The sequence below is a fragment of the Hipposideros armiger genome, unplaced genomic scaffold, assembly GCF_001890085.2.
Source record: "Hipposideros armiger isolate ML-2016 unplaced genomic scaffold, ASM189008v1 scaffold_54, whole genome shotgun sequence".
NCBI lineage: Eukaryota > Metazoa > Chordata > Mammalia > Chiroptera > Hipposideridae > Hipposideros > Hipposideros armiger.
The window spans coordinates 3,889,529-3,912,477 of NW_017731404.1; the positions used below are offsets into that span (position 1 = coordinate 3,889,529).

Sequence of the window (22,949 nt, forward strand, 5' to 3'; positions counted from 1 at the left end):
CTCCCTCCCTCCCTCCTTTAATTAAATTAAAGGTGAGGATAAAGTGCCAGGAAAGCTGGTAGAATGGTTCGGTAGGTTGCCCAGCCAGCCATCTCTTGAGAGCTGATATCCGAATAATAATGCCCCCCCTAACCACACAGCCCCCCATTAATGACTTACACCAATGGGGTTCAAACACAGGGAGGTGGCAGTGGCAGCAGCAGGACCTACTGATGATACGAGGTGGTGTTGCCTCGCGCTCCTGGGCAGAGTGGTGGCAAGTGGAGAAGAAAGCCCCCAAACCGCCGTGGGGAGGTGCCACTTTCAACAAAGCAATCCTGCCATTCCAAACTGTCGAGACCTTTAAAAATAAAAGATGTGCCATATTTCCAGCACTATTCAGTATTCATGAGGCCTCGCTGCTTGTTGTAAGGCAAGATGAAAACAATACTCAGTAGATTTTCATAAGTGACATGTAACTGTAAGATTGATAGATGATGCAGTTTTAATGTATGTGAAGTTCAAAATCAACATCAAAGCTGCAAGGTACCTGAACGCTGAATTCCAGACCCGCAATTTTTCCAGCCATGAGCCCTGGCATCCCCTCCCCGACTCTTCCTAATCTATGAAACAAAAGATGGCGTCACCCCAATGGGGTAGAATCTCTACGGACCCTCCTAAGTGTTCACAGTGTGGGGATGTTTTCATGAAGGGGGTCCTTGGGCACGTTTTCCCCTTTAAATTAATGTGATGAATCGTGGATGGTCAACTATCACTATGTACGTCTGCAAATCAAGGCCAAGGAAAATGGTTAAGACTCCTGGTGGTTCAGGGAGCACAGAAGGTTAGCTGTGTTGCTAGGAGTTTCCTAAAATGTCCTTGCTTTATCCTTCTTAGCTTATAGGCCACTGTGGGTTTGTTATATATTACGCACACACAAAGTTATAAATTATATGTAAGGTATTGCCTATTGTATTGTGTATGTATATTCCATGTGCAGCTCATCAATTGCGCATATTACCTCTAACTGTGTAATATGCAGTGAAAACTGGGTTTTAAGAATTTGGGTGGTCAGCCTCAGTCGAGCAGTATTTGTTTCTATCCTGTTCCCATGAATGCATGCTAATGGGATGTTACAAAGAGTTGAACTGCATATCTTCATTTTGGAACCCTTCTTTCCTTCCATCGTATCACTTGGTGCTTCCCATTGATTGAACATTAGGACCTGTCAAGTTTGGAACAGGAAGAACTGTAAGGAAGTCTGACAAAGAGATGACACATGCTAAGGAGAAATATACATACATGCCTGCAAGCATACGTGCACACACAATTGTTCTGTATTGATGAGCCTTCCCGTCTTTCTTTCCTTCGTTTTTTTTTTTTCTTTCATTCTCATGTTAGAGAAGGGGGCTTGGGTTCCTAGTTTGATTTCGCTTTGGTTCTAGTCTAGTTAATTCAAAATGGGGAAGGTTAGAAAAACAAAATAAAAATATCACAACAGCAGTGATTTGGGGAGAACTTTCTATGGACTAGCCAGTGCTTAAATGACTCTCCATGCAAAAAGAAGAAAATAAAAACCCTACAAGTAAATATTATTAGCCTAGTTTTACGAATGGGAAAACAGAGTGGTGAATCAGCTTGCACAAAGTCACACAGCTAATAAATGGCGGGAGGTTGCTTTTCACTGTCCCTGCTCGATAGACGTCAGCAAGATGCAAGGGTCAGAGCAACATTATGGGCCATTGTGGGATCAGTGTAGCTGTCACCCTTCCCTGGATGCAAAATGCTATATGTGTATTATGTGTATGTCAGACAAGAGAACTTCCAAAGGACAGGGACCTCCTCCTCTGTGCATTATATTGTCAGCACAGGACCTGGCACAGAGCACGATGAAGACGAAGGGGAGGCAGGGGCTAGGAGACCAATTCCCGGCGGGCGTTTAGGAGCTGATAAATAAATGAGGTTTTTCCAATTTTAAGGTAAACACGAAAACAAGGACAACTGGGGGGGGTGGGGGGTGGGGAAGATACCCTGGTCTGTGGATCAGCTGTGCAGAGAAGGAGGCTGTGCAGACTGTAAAGGCCACATGTGTACAGGTACATATATGCACAGAGAATGTGCTGGAAGTTCACACACAATAGTGGAACCTCTGGGTATCCTGTTAGGAGATGAGAAAACAGAAGTGCAGGAAGTGACGTGATGTATTCATCCCGAGACACTCAGCTCATCGTTGGCAAAGCTCAGGTCTGAAGAAAACAGGGTGCTTCTCCCACAACTGAGGCCCGCACCTCCTGACTTTTGTAGTTGGGTTGGATCTTGCTGAGCAGGATGAGTTTTCTCAGAGCTAGAATATACTCTTCAGGTTGAGAGCGGGTCTAAGCCACAGATGCTAAAGTGTCATGGAGTTCAAAGTAGGAATCTTCCAGAACCTTAGCCTGTGGGGCAGAGCTGCTGAGCCGGCTGGCAGACATGACAGTGGGGACCTGTGAGCCCTCCCATGCACTCTACTTGGCCACAGGATCGTACAGAGGCTTCAAACCAGGTATTGACCTGCAAGCATTGTCTGTATAGAATTGTGAAGAACACTCCTCTTTGGGGCAAAGGGTTTTAAAAATAGATTTAAAGAAAAACACCGCATCTGGTTCCTGGTCGTTCAGAGAAGGATCTCATATCAACTCCCAGAGATTTGGAGGAAAATGAGAACACGTGTCCAGTCTTCTCCTTCCTCCCTTCTTTGTCTTGTCCCCTTCGGCTGCTCTCTGTGGGGATAGGAGAGTGTCCTTAGGGTCCTCCCACCCAGGCAGTGGCCACTGTCACCAACGCTTTATGCACTTCCCTGCCCCTCTGCACATCCCATATCCTAACCCTTGTGACATCTGGTGTCTCTTTTGTTTAGTTGTCTCCCTAGGACACAATAGTCTAACTGAGGACTGGGACCCGCTCTTTCTCCTTCATGACTATAGGCCCTAAATCTAACCAACAACATACCTAAGAGGTAGTGGATGTTTTTTGGAATGGAATGGATTAATATAGGCACCCGCCCTTTCTTTTCCAACGCTCATGGCACGGGAATAGCCTAGCGCTTCGCAGGCAGAAGGTAAATACGTGTGGAAAGACGGAAGAGGCACCTGCCAACCTGCTTCCTCCACCCCTGGCAGGAAAGCTGGGCTCTGCCTGAGCTAAGGGAAAGCCCATCTCAAGTTGAGAGGAAGAGAAGGGACTGCCCTCCTCTCTGGACCTGGGGAAGGGCTCCATCAAATTCTCTTGTGTCCAGGTGGATGACAACACAGGTGAGCTGGCCGGCATCGCCTTCCCGTCCCGCTCGGCGCTCTGAATTCACAACGCAAGCTCTATTGCTTGACCTGTTTGTGTCTTCTGGCCACCAGCGCTGGTTCATTTATCTGGACGGGTGTTTTCCTGATGAAAACACAGTCTGTTGGGCTCTAGTCCATTGAGTCCCTCTTGATGTGCGCCGTTTCCAATGGTCTTCCATGAGCACATGGTGGCTTCTCCACCAGGTGCCTTAAGCTCTGAGTTTCCTTTTGTTTCGTTTCTTGGTAGGTTTGTTTTGTTTGGGTGAGAGCTTGGTGGTGTTCCCATTGAAAGTCTTCTGCCAGTGGCAGTGACCATCTTGAAAGAGGCCCAAACCCTGATTTATAATCTCAAAAAGCAGTCTCCCAAGTGGTGGGCTCTCCCCACCGAGGTGAATACCTCGAGTTGGCTTTTTTTAATTAAGGCTCCGCATTGTAACTAGTCAATGTACATTATTGGGAGAGTGAATGTCAATGCCACTGCTTTTTCTTTCTCTCCTTTATCTTTGTCAGTGATTCAAAGACATGATTTATGGTTAGTCTCCGACTTTCAGCATCATCCATCAAGTCCTGGTTTCACTACAGGGCTCCACGTTGTAAATCATGCAGAAGGGTTGTCACTCATTCCCTTTAACCCTTTTTGGGCTGTGTTTCAGGGTCGCACTCCAAGAAGGAGACTTTGTAAAATGGCAGTTGAGGGGCCCTCCTGGGCAAGTGATGGGGGCTTGTGGAGCCAGTGGCATTAATTGGTTGGCCTAACGCAGTAATTATTAAGACCAGGGAAGAGCCTCGGCCCAGCTCCACCCAGGCCACGCAGGATGGGACGCTCGCACCGGGTGACTTGAGAAACACACAGACCCCTGAACCAGCTCTCTTCTGTTCCGAAATGTCCGTTATGGATGTGAAGTGCTGAGTTTCCCTTCGGCATCAATCACAGGCCAGTTCTGATGGTGACCTTGCAGAGCTCATCGAATGAGTACAAAGACCCATTAGCAGCTGCTATTTCGGGCTTTGTAAATTAACAGCCCTTTCCTCCTACTACTCTTTTTTCCGCGTCTGTATCACTCTCTAGCTCTCTGTCCCTCACACTCGGGAAGGTGGGGCGTGAAGGCAAGGGCTGAGGTTGAAGACCGGGGTTTGCAGGCAGAGGAGTGGCGACTTTTTGTCGGGTCAGATGAGCCCTTCCGGCTGGTTCCTGGCAATGGCCAAACTCAGTCCCCTCCAACCTCATGCCTCTGAGACACGGAACCCTTGATAGAGACACTGGCACTGAACAAATGGGCGTGCTCTCCTAGCAGAAGTCTGCCGTTAGTAATCGAGGGTCATTCATGAAAAATACGTGTTTGGGATCTCTTCGTTCAGAGTCCGCAGCCAGTTGATAGCAATTTTATGCCTGAGTAATACAGAGCTCTGTTTGGCCTGGGTAAGCTGATGCAAACAACAAATATGTTGGTGAAAGATCTATGGGCAAATACACGGAACGGTTATAAAATATGAACGTTTGTTACCCAAACGGTGCTACCCACCTCTCTGTGAAGATGAACCCTTCCTCCGGTGGTGTCTGAGGGGCTCAAAGTTTGGGTGTTTTCAAACACAGAGCATACAATGTGCCATCGTCTTCATTTTGGCGAAAACTTGGCCTGCATTTTCTCTGAAGGGTTAACATGCCTCAGTTTCCTAGGACAGCGGCCCTCCAGGGCCCCTCCGCTCCCTGCTCTCCTCACTTTCCAGCATGCAGAATGGCCCGTCTTATTATTTTATCTTTCTTGGAAAGAGCACAAGGATCTTTTCAAACTTTAAATGACCCAGGAGCTATTAATCCTCCTAACAGCCTTGGAAGGCAGGTAAACTGTTGCCGAACTAGTATTTCACTGAGAACGCCTTCTCCTCCTGCCCACCCCCCTGCTCAGAAATCAGATTTATATGGTATACACAGTGTCTGCAGACCTAACTACAGGTGACTGAGAAACGGGGAGGCTGCAGATGAATGTGCCCGTTCAGAATGATGTATTCTGTTTTTTTGTGCTGAGAGCAGCAGCGATGGCCGGCTGGAGAGGCGTAACAAGGGAGGCCCTTCTTGTCTTCCACTGCAGCCTGTTTCAGAAAGGACTTCTGGCGGGCCTCTGCTGTGAAGTCAGCGGCGGCTATTTGAATTCTGTCAATAAGACATCTTCTGTTTATGCTGCATGGCTTCCGTTCCGCCTCTGATCAGAAGGATTTCCAAGGCGCTGACAATAAGGAGGAGAGTTGTTCAGCTCATGAGATTAATAGACAACTTTAAGAGCACTGTTCCCGCTCAGTGAAAGAGAGGAATTCTCCTTTCTCAATATTGCCCGTCCCTGGAATAATTACCCATTTCTGCAGAGCGTATTCAGACCCAGAAACGACATCCCAGAGGCATCAAAAATCTCCTGCTAAAATGTGCTTTCAACAAATTAGAAGACGCCACCTAGTGAAGCTCTTAATTAGCATGCCACCTTGGATGTGAAGCCAGGAAGCCTAATTGTGGTCAACTTACCTAGGCCTCATGCTTAAAGGAAGCCTGCATTCTATGCAAGACTGTATAAAGAAAAAAAGAGAGAGTATAATTAAGTTAAAAGACTCTGGTATCTCTGTCTGAACCTAGCCCATGGGTGTGATGCCTGGATGTCTAGTTGGAAGCTTTCAGAATGGTAAATGCTTTCTGAGTTTTTGAAATTCACCTTTGAAAGGGGGCAGACGCAAAAGTAATATCATTCCCACATGTCGGCCAGTGTTTTCTGGTTCAATCCCAGGCAATTCTGATGGACTCATCTCCGAATGGCACAGATCTTTGCAGACCTGTCTTTGGTGATTCCTATTTGCCGGATTTGCAGGGGTGGTGAACTTAAATGAATTGTCCAGATTCATACACACCAACCCACTGTCTGGAGGCCACAGGAACACACAGTCCATCTCCCGCTTTCCCCATGCCCACGTCCCCTGGGGTCCCCTTTTTACACAGAAACTTCCGAGCAGTGTGTGTCTAAGCACAGACGTAACACCCCTTCCTACTACCTTCTCTCTCAGGCTGTTGGTTGTTTCCCCCTCTCAGCCCCATACTCTTTTTCATTCCTGTTTTGTCAAATAACGGTGTGACTTTGTCTTTGACATTAAACGGTTGTATATACTTTTAGCAGAGTTTGTTTACTCCATCTGTATTTCCAATCAGTGCGGAAGGTTTACCAAAGTGGTTCATTACTGATTTATTTATGGTGTATTTAGATAGCAAATATGGAGCTGCCAGCAGTTGCTGGCTGAACAATGTTGACAGGCATTAATAACATATGGCATGGCAACGGAATTATGATCTTTAATTTTTTTTTTTAATTTTGATCTTCCACGTGCAATTTGGGGTTTTGCGTTTCTTAGGTCGTTGGGTGCAGCAAGGAAGGGACTTTTAAAGAAACCATGTTTTCTTTTTGTTTGTAACCTTTGGGGTTTCCTGGTGGTGACATTAACATCTTCTGTGTCTGTTTAGCTGTTCAATTTAATGGAAGACAAATCCTCCCAAAGGTTTAATTTACTCCTGCACACTGAAATCACTATATTCACACCGTGGGAAATGGCCCTAATTTTCCCAACCTTCAGTCGCCATCAAGCATATAATTTATTTCTCCCTCTTCAATACATTGCTCATTAGAAAACAAAGTTTTTGATATTTAAATGTTACCAAGTTCAAATGGAGAAGCCTAGTCTCCCGTTGCGGTAAAATGCTGCTGCAGGCATGGCTGCTTCTACCTGACAGCCACCATTTATACCAGCCAGAGCAGGCAAATGTCTGAATGTCTGACCTTTAATTGGCCGCTCCTTGGAGTTTACATGGTTTTCTCCAGCAACAAGAGGGGGAATTGTTTGGGCTCAAAGGAAAAGCAACTGGTATACCTGGGTTGCAACGGGCTTCAACCCCTCTGCTTTGAAGTAGGAAAGCACCTGTCAGCTGGGCTGTGACCTAACAGGCAACAAAGTTTCCTGTTGGCCAAGCATTGCTCCATGGTTCTGCACACGTGATCCTGTTTCCCAGAATCCAATTCTTTCTCTTGAAAACGATATCCAAAGGACATGACAGAGTTCACGTAAGACACGTAAGTTCACATAAGGCTAGACGTTCTCTAGAGCAGTGAATGTCGGGGATGGAGTCCCACTGAGAATTTGGTAAAAGCCAACACCTTCTCGGACAACATACACACAAGTATCACCTGTAATTTCAGGACTCAGGCATCCCAGAAAGCCTATGTGTCCAGATAGGGAACCCAGTGAAGAATGAACCATCACTCAGTTCCTGACGTGATTGTCTGTGTGTGAAGACAGAGGGTTTGCCCTTGCTTTCTAATGTAAAGATGGGAGACAAGATGGATTGTGAGACTCGCGGATTAAGTACCTCTCGTGCACTAGAAAGTCATCTAGCGTTTGATACACATTATCACACTGGATCCTCAGAACACGCGAGGAAATAAATGTATTAGCCCCACTTTGCAGATAGGGAAATTGAGGCTCAGAAGGGTCAATGACTTGTCCAAGGTCATATAGTTGGTAAGGAAAGGAGCTATGAGTCAATTCCAGACAGTCTTATCCCTGAGCCAAGTCAAATGGAGGATTTTGGTTAAAGTGGGAATAAAGAAAAACTTGTATGTTTTTACTGTTTTAGAACCGTAAAGCATATTGGACACTTTCTAGTCTAAATCCTTCATTTTCCCTTTGTAATAACTAAGCCCAGAGGAACTCTAAGACTTTTCCCAAGTTCAACGGTTATGAGCTGAGCTGGGGCTGGCTTATCCTGACCTTGGATCCAGCTTTGGTAGTCAACGCTTTATCATTTTCTTAATGGTCTCAAAGCTTGAACTTAAACATACTGGTGGCTGATTTTGAAATATATCAAATACTTTGGGCATGATACTAGAAGGTAAGGATCATAGAAGCCATTTTTGTCTTAATCCTAATGTCTCCACTGCTAAAACTCACAAGAATTAATACTCTGCCAGGCGAGAGCACATACGGTGCTTCCTCAGGTCTCTGTTCAAATCCCACCTCTGACAGTCACTAGCTGGGTGATTTTAGGTAAGCCCAGCACCCATCTGAGGGCTGTGGTTCTCCCCTGCAAATGACTCGAATGAAAGGTTGTATACAAAGTCACCATTACAAAGCCTGGAACAAAGCTATTCTTCATTAAATGTTAGTTTGTAGAATTATCCTTATTAGGAGTGTACATAGGACTACAATCAAGATGCACGAATATTGTGTATTCAGTGTAGACACCTTCAAAGCCCTACTCCCCACTCTTCAAAGCCAGACACCATGCCTCTCCTTTGCATCGCATTTCCCACCTATCAGGTTTCCGACTTTCCTGTCTCTCACCTCTAGATAATGGGCTCATGTCATTAGGTCAATGCCCCTAGGTCAATCTCTCTGCTTTGGCTCTTAATTACATCTGAAAATCCCTCCCCAACAATACCCAGATGAGTGTGTGATAGGACAGCTGGGAGGTGTGTGTCGTGCAGACCGGGGGCCAGGAATCCCGTGGACCATCTGAGAGTCCTGCCCAGCACCTCAGTTTCCTAATCTACCAAATGGGCGAGTGCAGTCGTGCCCATGTCACAGATGTTTCTGAGAATTAAATGTATATAAACCACTTACCACAGTGTCTGACATAACACACACATGCAATAAATGGCAGCTATTGGTCCCTGGAAGTGACCATAAGGCTTGAGATGGAGTAATTTACCAGACTAAGGGAGTTTAGAGCTCAACCCTGGGAAGAATTGATCAATCAATCAGCAAGAACACTGTACTGAACACGGAGATACCGTGCTAGGGGCTGGGTGGCAACTGCCAGCAGCTGCGATGGAAGGAAAGGCAGAGCTGCTTCCCATAGGAAGATGAAAGGGGCTTAGAGCACACGTGGTTCCCTGGAGAGTCTGCCGTCTTGCCTCGCTTCCCTGCAGCAGCTATGATGTTTAAGCAGTGGCCTGTGAGAATGACAGCCATGTGCCCCCCCCCCTGGGAGGCGGGGCTCACCAGGCTGTGTGAACAGCCTGTGCAAAGGCCCTGAGACAGCAGTTCATCAGAAATGCCAAAAAAACTCCAAGGAGGCCAATGTGGTCCAGCACCAAAAACGAAGAGGAAAAGGGAAGGAATTGAGTCAAATTTGGGAGACAATTGGAAACTTGAACTTTGACCAACTGATGACATGAAGGGATAATTGTTACTGTGATTAGTTTGGGGACGTGAGAATGATTCTGTTTCCAATAAGGAGAGATCTTCTCTCTCAGAGATACATATGCGTACTAAAGCATTTATGGAAGAGATGATGTCAAGTCTGGGATTGGCTTCAAAATAGCATTTATTGGTGGGGACAGTGGTTGGAGGTTTAACTGAAACAAGCCTGCCTATGAGCTGATAAACATTGAAACTGGTTGATCGTACATGGAGGCATAGTATTCATTCAGTTGGGTCTGCTTCCGGATGCGTTTGAAATTCCCCATTTCAGAAGAAGTTTTAGAAGAAAAGAGCTGAGTCCAAAGTAATGGCAAGAGTCAGATCACGGAGGGCCGTGGGGCCCATTAAGCCACTTTCGTTTTCGAACAATACAAAAACCACGGATGGTTCTGAGCAGGGGAGTGACCTGCCCTGTGTGTGTTTCCCAGGCTCACATCACTGCTGGGCCTAAATGGGCCGTAGAGTGCTGTTAGTTTCCTATCGCTGCTGTGACAGATCACTACAAATGTAGTGGCTTCACACAACATGAATATATAATGTGACAGCTCTTGGGACCAGCAGTCCCACGTCGGTTTCACCGAGCGGAACTCAAGGTGTCCACAGGGCTGCATACCTTCTAACATCTCTGGGAGAGAATCAGTTTCCTTGAGACTCCATGTTCCAGCTTTTAAAAGCTGCCCACACTCCTTGGCTCGTGGCTCCTGCCTCGGTCTTCCTGTCAGCAGTGGTATCCCTCTGACCACTTCCTTGGTTGTCACGTCACCTCCCTGACCCTCCCTCTCATAAGGCTCCTTTGAGGCCTCCCCCTTGGGCCCACCTAGACAATCCAGGTGAATATCCCCATCCCAGAATCCTTAATTTAATCATAGGAGTGAAAGCCCTTTCGTTATGTAAGGTGACATAGTCACATATAGGTTCTGGCAATTAGAATGTGAACATTTTTGGGGGCCATGATTCCGCCTCCTATGGGGGGATCAGGCGTCCATGTGAGGGGGGCTCTGTGGTTTCTCGACCTCAGCGCTGCCCACATCTGGGACCAGCTACTTTTGTTGTAGAGGGCTATGCTGAGCATTGTAAACTGGTTAGTGGCTTTCGTGACCTTGACCCACTGGATGCCGGTAGCACCCCTTCCCCCACCAAGTTGTGACAATTGACGGTATCTCCAGACACTGCCGAATGGCCCGTGGTTGAAAGCCACTGGATTAGGGAGGTACTGGCAGAAATGGCACGAAGCAATAGGACCTGGGCTGTCTTCTGAAGGAACCCGGACAGGTTTGGTTATGTCTCTCTCTTCTCCACTGCCAAGCACTGCTGATAACCAGAGCCATTTCCCTCGGGTGTGCATTGCTCTCGGGATGGTGTGGAGGCAGGAAAATGGTGACAGACAACTGTTGCCATGCGCCTCCGTAATCTTCTCCCCAACTAGTTATTTTGCTGCTAAAGGACAGAGGCGGTGGCTGTTTTTCCTTTTCCCCCATCACCCACCCTGAGGATTGGAGCACTGTCAGGCCTCAGGGAGTACCTACCAGCTCTGATTTCATAATCCAAGTCCCACTACACCTTTGCTTCACCATTCGTGGGAGAGGATATTGGCCTGAGCATCCCCTTTTCCTTGGCACGGAATTGAAGATGCCGTGTTAGCTCTGTGCTTTCGAATCCTTGCACAAAACGAATAGACCTGAAGACAAAGCCTTTGCAAGTTGGAATGTGGTTCCCTGCGGTGTAGCTGTGTAGAGCCCCATTAGTAATAATTTTATGTGCTTTCTTAATTGTCACTAACATTTACTGAGCGCTTCCTATGCATCAGATGCTGTCCTCGGTGTATGTGTGTTATCTCCATCTCCACAGCAGCCTAAAGAAATAGGACCTGATCTTCAACCTATTTTATGGATGAGGAACACATGTAGGACTGAGGGAGGCTAAGCAACTCCCCCAAACCCCTATAGTATAGGCAGGTGGCACATGTCGGGACCCACTAGATTCTACACCTTTGCTCCTAAAGTCTTTCCCATATCGCCTCAATTCTAGGCAGCCAAGGGTGCTTGAGCACTAGTCAACTTTAGCATTAGAAGCTAGCAAACCTTCACTGTTTTTCTAATGGCTTCAGGCTTTGAGTTTTGATGTGTGATGTACAATAGCTTCTCACAGTTCCAACCTGGGGAGGGCGGGGGCACGGGGTGCTTTTTTATTTCAGGAGCCACACCCTCGCTAGTCACTCTGCCTTTTTCCCTTGGCCCACTGTGGCCCTGTAAAAGCCATTACAGACGAATCCTACGTAAATACAAGGAGCTGTTTGGTCTTTTCCATCCTTTTCGATATGCACCGTTGTCGCGTCCTGAGCTATAACTGTCCTTCCATAACTTTAGCTGCTCCCTTGGATGGGACCATGAACACAATTCAGCTTTAAGCTCCCTAAGCGAGGACAAATGAAGTTTGCAGGTGCAAGGTCGGGAAGTAGGTCTGAGCAGAACCAGATTTTAGTTGCCACTTTGCTGGGGTCATGGGTTTTGCAATGGGGGATCTCAAAGCCCCAGGGCTACGGGGACCAGGTGGGTGTGGCAAGTGAGCAAAGTTGGCCTCTGTGAGATGCTATGGAGTGGAATGGGTGCAGGTGGGCATTCCAGCCTCCCTCCCACCCACTCTCCCACCAGGGGAGCTGTGACTCGGCTCCAGAGAGAGGTACCAGGCAGATTGTGGCCCTGCTGCCACATGTAGGCTTTGCCAAGTGAAATGAGAAAACTGAATTTTTCTGTGAAAACCCCTGATCTTTAAATCTTGGGGATTCATTTGTTTTAACTGCACGGCTCGAACCTGACCCATGTAGAGGTTGAATCCTGTATATTAACTCTGACTTGGGGATTTAATCTGACTCTCCAGGCCACACATGGATGGCAATTGAGCACTCGAAATAAGGCTGGTCCAAAATGAGCTGTGCTGTGAGTGTCAAACACACATCAGATTTCAAAGGCCTCGTACAAAAAAACAGAACGCGAAATATCTCATTGATCTTTATATTGATTCCATGATGATAGGGTGCTATTTTAGATATATTAGGTTAAATAAAACATCATTAAAATGAATCTTACCCATTTCTTTTTCCTTTTTTTAATGTGGCTATTAGAAATTTAAAATTACATATACAGTAATACTTTGGTTTGCGAGCATAATTCATTCCAGAAATTAAACTACTCGTATTGCAAGACATCACTTGTTGACCACATTAAAATGTATTAGAAACGTTTGCTCGTCTTGCGGAACACTCACAAACCAAGTTACTCGTGATCCAAGGCTTTACAGTATAGTTCCCATTCTGCATGGGGGCATTATTCAAGGCCTCCACCTTCCATAACAGACTGACATAATAATCATCACAGCTACTGTTTCCTGGGCACTTAAGCATGGACCACTGTATGAAGTCCTTTTGAGCTTTCTTTTATTTCATCCTCAAAATAATCCTTTGAATTTATTCATATTATCACCACTCTTTAGATGAGAACTTTGAGCCTAGCTAGAAGGCTACATAACTTACTGAGAGTCCCACAGTTGGCACATGGCATCAGATGCTGGATTTGTCTATAGGTCTTTTAGATAATAAAAGCCGAGCAATTAACCATTATGCTGACAATAAAATATAATAAAATAATAAAATATAAATAAAATAAAAGAATTTGGACAAATCTAGAGTGTTGGTAGCTGAGCTTAAAATAACATGCAGGTTAGCTCAGGAAATTATGGTTTCTCTCCAACTTCATGTAAACTCAGAAGACAGGAAATATTTCCAAACAGGTGTATGTTGCTTTGTGTAAAATGTACATGTTTTTGTTATGTTGAGTGTAGACCAAGCCTTGGTGACTTAAAACACATCTGAAATGCACAAGAGGAGTTCAAAGTGTTAAGAAGCCTATCCTGAGTGATTTTTAATACTCGTAGAAGAGGCTCTACCTGTTGATCCTCCTGCAAACCTGCAGCCACACCATCATTTTGGGAAAGTTAGACCTTTACCTCCTGGGTTTTCCTGGACAAGACATCTGGACCTGACACTGGTCCACATTTTTATGCAATAGATTCAGGGGCTGAAGAGGGCTGGGCTGTGCATGGATACCCATCCCGCTCTGTTCCGATGCCTTTCCCTGCTTCCAAAACTATGAGGTATCAGCAGTAGAAGGCAGGTGGATCAGTGTGAGCTTTAGGTTCACAGAGTCCTGGGCACGAATCCTGACGGCATAATTCATGAGCTGTGACCCTGGTCAAGGTATTTAAATTCTTAGAGGCTTAGCCTTCTCATGTGAGAAATAAAGGCCGTAGCAGTCACCACAGACCATGGGTGTGAGGATTAAAAGAGAGGAGGCCTAAAGGCGTTCAGCACAGATGCTGGCCCAGAGCCGGTCCTCAAATACAGCAGCTTTTATTGTCATGCGATCATCATCATCACCCCCATCTCATCCTCCTTTTCCCCTCAGCCCTGGTCTTGGCTTCCCCGACCCTACCACTCAGGACTCTACTTTATCAAGGAGTTAAGACAAATAGAGAGAGGAAAACATTTCATCTGCGGTTCCCCCAAGGTCATGGGTATTTGGGAGAAACACTTATCTCTCCAAGGCTTTGCAGCTGGGTCTTTTGTCTCCGGGCCTTTTTAAACAGTTGGTGAGAATGTGCAAACATTTGAAGAGTCTCAAGCGCTCGGCGGGTAGTGGCAGTGGCTAGCAGGCTGGTCCATTTTTCTACCTTTCACCCTGTCAGTGCAGGAGACCTTGGGATTTTTATAATCCAAATTGATACTCTCTAGGAAATCTCTTCCATTCCGGAGCCCTACACGGAAAAGATTCATTTTCTTGTGGGCACTTCTCCAGCCCTGGGTGGATATTGGAGACTGCTGGGGGAATTCGTAGCCTTGCCTTGACAAGGTTCAGGTCTTGCTAATTTGAATCTCTCCTAGTTTGCTCCCATCTACCTGGCGCTGTTTGATTTATCTGCACTTGTTTGTGGATTCACTGATCACTTTCTTATTACTCTTCCACCTCCATCCATTTCCGTTTGTGGCGCCTTACGGGTGATTTCTTACGCCAACCCCTTCCCACCTGCTCCAACCTGACAAATTATCGACTCAAACTGTTGCTCCTGACCTGGCATGGTCTCTTCCCAGGGATATAAATGATGCTGTTCAGAGGGATAGTGATGCCCTAATAAACATACATACAGTTGTTCCTCTTTCAGCCGCCCTGTTTGAAATTCAAGCACGCCGCAACTGCTCGCTGCTGCCCTTGCTAAGCCAGTGAGAAGGAAGAAGGGGCTTTTGGAAACAGACACCCATGCACGTCAATGATGAGATAGAGAACTGAGAGAACAGTCCTTTCGGGGACCCAGCACCTTATTTTGCTGGGGTTAAAAATTGGGAGGGAGAGGCCCGTCCCTTCTTCAACCAGGTGTGTTTTTTGTTGTTGTTGTTGTTGTTGTTGTTGTTGTTGTTGTTGTTGTTGTTGTTGTTTTAATCAGGTGTGCTTTGAAGACCTGAGGTTTGGTGGCGAGGAGCTCTGGGCAAGGTCCCGGAAGCCTGGGGTCAGTAGAAGTGACGTGCCTTCAGCTGCCAGCCTTGTCCCCCGTCATGGTTCTCAGTCATAGGGCCAATTGTGACCCCCAGCTTTGTCCACCGTCACATGTCAGGATGTGAGCACCCCTGCACCCCACCATTACAACTTAAACTCTGAAAACCTCTCCAGCTCCCTGATGCCAGGCTGTCGCTCTTCTAGTTGATGTTGTTACCCTTTGCTGGAGGCTCAAGTCAAAAAAAATGTCAAGGAAAAAACAGAGAGGCAAATAGCCCTGACCTTTGAGCGACAGGCTTTGGTGTGAGAATTCTGCCACCAATTTCCCCGTCAGCTAACAGTGACTCACCTTAGCCCTGAGACCGATGCCTTCGGAGAATGTCAATGCTTATAGTTAATAAGAAAACCGCGAGCTTGAGCCAAGATGAAGACCAGCCTAATGCCTGTTCTATTCACTAGCTCATCGGTGCTGCTCGTGGGTAGAAGGTGCCCTCAGCCTGGCTTGCCACCTTTTGCTCGGGACTTTCTCTCCCTTTGGTCAATGTGGCAATGGAGGAGATGGCACTCACATCAACTGTCACCTTCTCTAGGCCAGGCTGTCGCCCAGGTTACTCATTTAGTCCTCTGCTCAGTTCTTTGAAGTAGCAATTATTCACAGTGGTATGTGGATTAGGAAGCTGAGATCTGGGAAAATAAAGGATGCCCCAAGTGTTGGAACTTGGGTCAAACCCTCTGAGGACACATTGTCGTCCCCCATGTCTCTTGACAATGACACCCAACATTTATTGAGTCCTCACCTGGTGCTGGGCAGTCTGTGTGCTGAGGCATGCACTACCCACCCTCTAGGGTTAGAATTCTCAGCAACCCTATAGGATTGGTATTGCTGTTATCCCTATATTATAGGTGAGGCAATGAGCTCAGAGCAGTTAACCAGCTCCCAAAAGGTCACACAGCTAGAAGGTGGCAAATTCTAGAACCCCCTCCCGCACCCCCTTAATCACCGGTGCTTCCTCAGTTGTTTGGTTAACTTCCTACCTCAGCAAGCACAGTAGGTGGCATTGTAGGGCTCTGTGGCATCTTGGGGACCCTTTTGCTGCTCAGTAGCTGAGCCAGAGAGCCTCCAGATTTCTAACCGCGTCCTGCCTTGCCTTTCCTCACGAGCATTACCCCCACGAGGATACATCTGTCACTTGTTCCACCTACCCATTGGGGCTTGGCATGAAATTAGCTTCTCTGAGCTATGAGAAAGACACTTAAAAGCAACGCTGACACAGTGATGACGGTGCTTACACACATTTAAAATGCACACACAATTTCACCTCCGGTTCTGCGCTGTGTTCCACCTCACGGTGCAGAAGGATTCAGAGGCTAGCCCACCTCATTGGAGCTCTATTTGGGGCTATGAAATCTCAGAACCCATTGAAATGTCCAACATGAGAGAACTAGCTAAATAAACTGAGATATGTCAATACTCCCAAGCCACAAAAACATAGTGATAGGTAGCACTGTGTCGTCAGGGTTTAAGAGTGCTAATCGGAAAGACCCCCATCCTAGCACTGAACAGTCAAGAAATGAACACCTGAGTCTAAATGGAATCATGGGAGCAGCTTTGCTTGGGAAAAACTGGCTTGAAGCTGAGCCCAAACAGGATCCCTCGGATTTCCCCCCACCCTTCAGGGCAACACGTGAAACAGAAAAGTGCCTGCATGGAAGAAGGTGAGGTCGAACAGCTGAGCAGTGGCCCGGAACCCGGAGATCCTGCTGAACAGAGAGCCCTCCGCCAGTGAGGGCCAGAGAGCATGGCGGAACTTTCTCCCTTCCTCCCAGAGAGCAGGTGCCTGCTTCGTGGGCAGAGGCCATCACCTGGAGAAAGGAAGATGGTCCCCTCTAGAAATGTGTCCTGATGGAAGCAGTGCTGTGATGTAGACTTAAGTGAAAGAGAAGCTAATAAGACCTAGTTATGGTCTCAATCAAGGGTGTGTGTGTGTGTGTGTGAGTGTGAGTGTGTTCACACCAAAACTCTTCACAGAAGTTACTCTGGGTAGCAGGAGGACAAAAGGGTGCGTGAAATTGAATTTCTACTTTAAATATTTCTGCGGTATTTGGATTTCTTTTTATAAGGAATATTTCTTTGGAAATGAGAGAGAGAGAGAGAAGAGAGAAGAGGAGAGAACAAATGGATAGTTATACTCGGCAGAGAACCCTTCTGGAAAGAGTGAAAATAGCAGCAGTCGTGGTAATGTTAGTAGCTGGTATTTATTAAGTAATTTCTGTGTGCCAGACTCTTCTCAGCACATTCCTTGAATTGAATAATTTAATCCTCACAATAATCTCTAAGGGACGCATTATTATGCCCAATTTACATATGAGGGAAGAGACCCTGAGACTTTAAGTAACTTCCCTGAGGTCACTAAACAGTTATCCAAGATCTCCATTTAAAATTAAACCTCTGATGAAAGATAAAAGCTCTTTTTCTTTTTGTAGGAAACAAGCAAAGCCAAACAGGAACTTCCTAGGTGCCCCCACCCAGGGCCCCTGGCTCATGAGGTCTGACAGGTCTGGGGGGCCCACAAAACTTTGAGAGACCTGTAAAAATGTCATTTCTTTTAAAATCAGATGGTGGGGGCAATGAACTTTTAAGGTCAAAGAAAATGCTTCTTTTTTTTTTTTTCCTCACATCAGAAACAAATGAAAATTTTGGGTCCCATAAAAATCTATTAAATTTTACTTAAAGTAGACAAAAATGAAATGTTGGAACCCTTAAAGTAATATCCAGAATAATATTTAATATTGATATCCTTACAGTGGGAAGGACCCCTGAAGCAAAGAGCTGAGAGCCCCAGAAAAGTCTCACAGCCAATCTGTCCCCACCTGCATTGCCCACCTAAGTTTAAATCACATCCAAGTCACATTAGCTAGCAAGTTCAGAGTCACTCGTAGCTCCTACCATGGTCAGCAGGGCCTATTTGCAGGACTGGGTGCCCACACAACGCTGCCCCCGTCTCTTTAAGTTGTCATCTCCCTGGAATCCCCCGCTTGAAGTCCCTGAGTGACTAGGCACACGAAGCACAGAAATGAAAGAGAAATGAGTTGGCAATAATTTAATATGTTACATAAGCCATGACAAGATCCTGGCAGACACTTGAGCTGTTTCTTTAGGGGAAGAAAAAATGTTTAGAGAAAGCTAATTCTTGTCCCCTGGTTTCTTTAATGATGATGCTACTTCAGGGTAGTTTCCTGTTAACAAAAAGCTGCAGCAAAAGATACTAATGGATCCTTGCTGGAAAATTCTTCCTTGTAATTCTTCACAAGAATACAGGGTCATTTTCAAATGAAGGTCCGATGGACTGCAGTCTCTGAGTTTTTAATTCCACAGTGGGACTCTGAATTATGAGGACACGCTGTAGGGGGGTATAATTTATGTAACAATCAGGAATGTTTCCATTTCAAAGGACAGAAAGCCCTACTCCACTTGGCATCAACAGCAATGTTCTTGGGTCTTTTAACCCAATAATGTGGGGTTAGAGCTGCTTCCAATATGGCTGGATTCAGGATTCCAACTGCTTTCCTCTGCGCTGACTTCATTCTCAAAAGGTTCTCTCTTCATTGGAGGTGGTCACTCAAGTTCAGAGCTGGCAGGGAAGAAGGACTGCTTTCCCCCAAGGGTTCCAGTGAAATTCTGCAACCACTGTTTTGCAGAACTGGGTCAGAAGCCCATCTCTGGACCACTCGCTGTGGCCAGGGAGAGGGAGCTGGACTGGGTCACATGCCCACCAGGTGGCTCTGGATGGGTTAGTGTCCCTTGAATCACAAGGACTGAGAGTTGGGGTGGAGTGAGTTCTCCAGAGGAAATCCAAACCAGGATGTCAATCAAAAAAAGGGCAATGGATGCTGGGAAAAATTTTTAAAGATGCCAAGTGCAATAAGTAATTGATGGTATAGAGAATGAAACTTCATTTTCCATTTATTTATAGAGCTTTGCAATGTACTGCAAACTGCTCCTCCACCCCAAAGGAAAAAAAAAAAGGAAAGATGAAAACTTACAAAAAAATTTTCAAATGGCTAGAAGTTTAGCCATCAGAGAATCCTGCCTGGTTGAAAGTTTGTTACTATTTACTTGCTCCTGCCTTGAAAATTCATGCAAAAGTGTACCTTTTTGCTCTCTATAAAAAAACATGACAGGGCCGGCCGAGTGGCTCAGTTGGTTAAGAGCTCGCTCAAGAGTGTGAGCTCTGAGTAACAGCGGTTCGATGCCTGGCCCAAGCTGAGCTGCCGCTGAACTGCCAACAGGTGGCAGGATGGCTCAGCTAAAAAACAAACAAACAAACAAAAAACATGACAATTGGGAGCCTGGATTAGTCTTTGAAGAAAGCTGGTCCCTGAATTCCTTCTGGTGCTGCACCTGGATGCATGATTACAACTAGAGCAAATACATCCACCCAGCTTCTGCAGCCCCTGAACCAAGCCAGCTGCTTGGCTGATCAAATCCACAATGTAAAGTGTTTCCATTTTAATGAATCAGTCACTAATGACACCTGAGCTCTATACCCTGAGTAAAGCATGGTGCTAGGCTATACACACACACACACACACACACACACACACACACACACACACACTTGATGGAAAAATATTTCCTATAGAGATGGCCTCCTTTTTTTTTTATAACACCATTATTTGGGATACCATTAAGAATTTAATCAACAAACTAATTAGACTTTTGTGCAGTGACATGCCAATGAACAAAAAGAGTCAAAACAAATCTGCACTGTTACCTTGGCTTCTAATAAGGCAACACCACGCCCCTTAAGAGTAATCCAACCTGGCTCTAGAACATCCTATGGTTCCCTTGTCTGGAAGGAGGATTTAACTCAGCAGGCATTTGTTGAGTGCCTTTTAAAGTGGGATATGGTGTTACCTGGACAGCGCACTGGGTGCTGGGGCCGTCGCAGGCACCGAGAAGCCACAAGTCAGGACCTTACATTGTTTCAAATCTAGTGTGAAGACTCCAAACTTAGTAAAGTACAATGCAAAGGAAAATGTGGTGAGTAATCCAAATCAAGTGAAGTTATTCAAATTGATATAATTCGATACTTATTTAAATATAGTCAACCCCCCTTAGCCACGGTTTTGCTTCCGCAGTTTCAGTCACCCTAGTGTCAACCACAGACTGAAAATATGAAATGGAAAGTTCCAGAAAGAAACCATTCCTAAGGTTTAAATTGCGCGCCGTTCTGAGGATGTGATGACATCTTGTGCTGTCCTGCTCTGTCGCGCCCAGCACGTGGGGCGTCCCTGCCCAGGGCCTCCACACTGTATATGTGTGTGTACCTGCCCGTTAGTACTTCCGCAGCCCGCGCAGTTATCGGATCACTGATGGCTGCCGGGGTGCTGCAGTGCTGTGTTCCAGTCACCCTTATTTTCTTCAAAACAGTCCCCAAAGCGCAAGAGCATCAATGCTGCCCATTTGAGTGTGGCCACGAGAAGTGTAAAGTGCTTCCTGTAAGTGAACAGGTGAAAGTTCTCAGTAAGAGGGACCACATTCAGATTACCGTATATTGTTATCATTGTTCTATTTTAGTATTAGTTACTGTTGTTCATCTCTTAATTGCGCCTTATTTATAAACTTATCATAGGCATGTATGTGTAGGAACAAACACGGTATATTATAGGGTTCAGCGATTTCAGCATCTATTGGGGGTCTTAGAACGTGTCCTCTGCAGATAAGTCACATTGTGCTTATGACTATGTAACAGGCTTGGTTCAAAGACCCGAGGAAATAACAACAAAGAGAACACACACAGGATCCCTACTGTCAGGGGATCGACATTCTAGTTGGGGGTGGGGAGGGACAGACAATGGACAAATCAATTATACAAGTAAATGATAAACTAGGTCATGTTACTAAATGCTGTCGAGAAACTCATGAGAGTGAGGGTGTAGTTGGGGGTAAAGGGGAGCATACTTTCCCAAAGAAGATTCAGGGGCGCTAGCACTGAGGGAGGAAGGGAGGAACCCAGGGAGAGGACTCAAGTGCTGCGTAGCCCAGGTGCTTAGTAAATACTCACTAAACTCTGTGGCGGTCTTTTCATTACTACGAGGAGGGGCACGGAATCGGAGAGGACAGTGTAATTGCAATGGGCTTCACTAAAGCAAGTTTTGCGAAGGGTATGGCCTTTGAAGGCGGAAGACTTGACAGAAAGTCCTAGTGGATGGGCAGACCCATTGGCAGATATCCTCCTGCAGAAATAGCTTTTGTTTGGTGTTTTGTTTTAGCGTAGCTTATCAAAACCGGATTTGGGGCTCCTGTGAACAAAGTGATAATAATCTGACGGCACTGTCAGATGGTGAACGTCTATCTGGGCTGTTTCACACGGCTGGCCCTGCTCACCCCGTGATTACAATACCAGTGTTCAGTATTACAGTATATTGTTCTGGTTTATCAACCAAAATAGCAGCATTTTTGAGAGTTAACTGCCAGATTAAAGGTGCTCTCGCCACACCCTCCATTGGGTAAGCCATTTCAGGGTCTCTTGTGGCCATTTTCATTCTTACTCCCTGGTAGACGAGAGACGTTGGGCAGCTTTTGCCGGACATCTGTCTTTTTCCCAGAGTTACGTTGGCTCCTGTCGACACCCGCTTTCCATAATGAAGGCCTTCCTGCATAGTTTCTCTTCAGGAAGGGGGAATGGGGAAGAGAACTTATTAAAAATATAGGAAAAGGATGTAATAGGGGTGGAGAAGGGAGGGCTATGAGAGGGCCTGGACATAAAACGCCCAGCCTTTCCCCTGGGGTCAAGCACCTCCTGTCCCCCCACCCAACGTTTTCCCCAGGACCAAATACCTGCCTCTGAATTCCTCATCTCCCAGGATTCTTTATTTTAACCACGGTCTGTTTCTCCAGTCATTTCCCAGGGACCTAAAGGACAAGAGAGCATTAGCCCTGGTCTCTGGCCTTCTCAGCCCAGGTACAGCATCTTAAGAACAGAGGCTAGAGGACAGGGGCTGGGGGGGGGGGCGGCTCCCTTTTTAATCAGACACTAGTATTTCGGGGTGATAGGAAACAAATATCATAGCAGTGCCCTTGTCATCTGACCTGGCGTTGCAGTCATTAGTCCTGTCATCTGCCCCAGCCATCTTCACTTATCCTTTTACCATCCTAGCTGTTGCTGACTGCTAAGCTTTTCAATTCTTGATGGGGAACTAGACAATGGGTCCAGGGAAGCTACAACCAGGGGTATATATGGGGTGGGGGTGTCAGTGGGGGTCCCTGGCAAGGAGGAGAGGTTGCAGAAAGAGAAGGCAAGGTAGTCCAGGGCCAGAACACAGAAGGCCATGAGTGCCCAGCTAGAACATGTCACTTTATGCCCGACACAATCAGGACAATAAATGGCTCACAAGCATAGGTGTGACCCAACCAGCTCTTACTGGCCACCGACATTTTTCTGGTGTCAAGATCATCCCAGAAAATGCTGTTAAAAGCAGCTCACACTGTGCTAATTCCTCCTCTCTGATGTTTCTACCTCTCAAAGGTGCATGGAGTTCCAGTGTGTCACTCGCAGATTCGTCAACCGCAGAAGACAGCTCCGGCGTGTTGGGCTGCTTTAATCTTTCCCTATAAATCAATCCTCTCTCCCCTTAATCATTGGGCTTGCTCCTCTCTGAACTCACTCCAATTTGTCTACATCTTGCTGGGACCGAGTTGTCTAAAAGTGAACACACCGTTCAAATGCGGTGAGCGCTCCCCGCAGACCCTCTCCGCCACCCAGAGAATTCGCACAGGGCTCTGGCAGCGAGCAGAGCCGAAAATGGCCCGTCTCCAGTTTCCAAAGGGGCCATTTCTTTCTGTTCCAGAGCAGACTGTTCGTTATTTTTAGTGTCT

At 46.3% G+C, this 22,949-nt stretch overlaps 1 protein-coding gene across 2 annotated transcripts in view; it reads left to right on the forward strand.

Annotated features, from left to right (window-relative positions):
• TSHZ2 (teashirt zinc finger homeobox 2) overlaps positions 1 to 22,949 on the forward strand; it is a 425,537-nt gene that overhangs the window by 191,972 nt on the left and 210,616 nt on the right. The gene's annotated exons all lie outside the window — the stretch shown is intronic.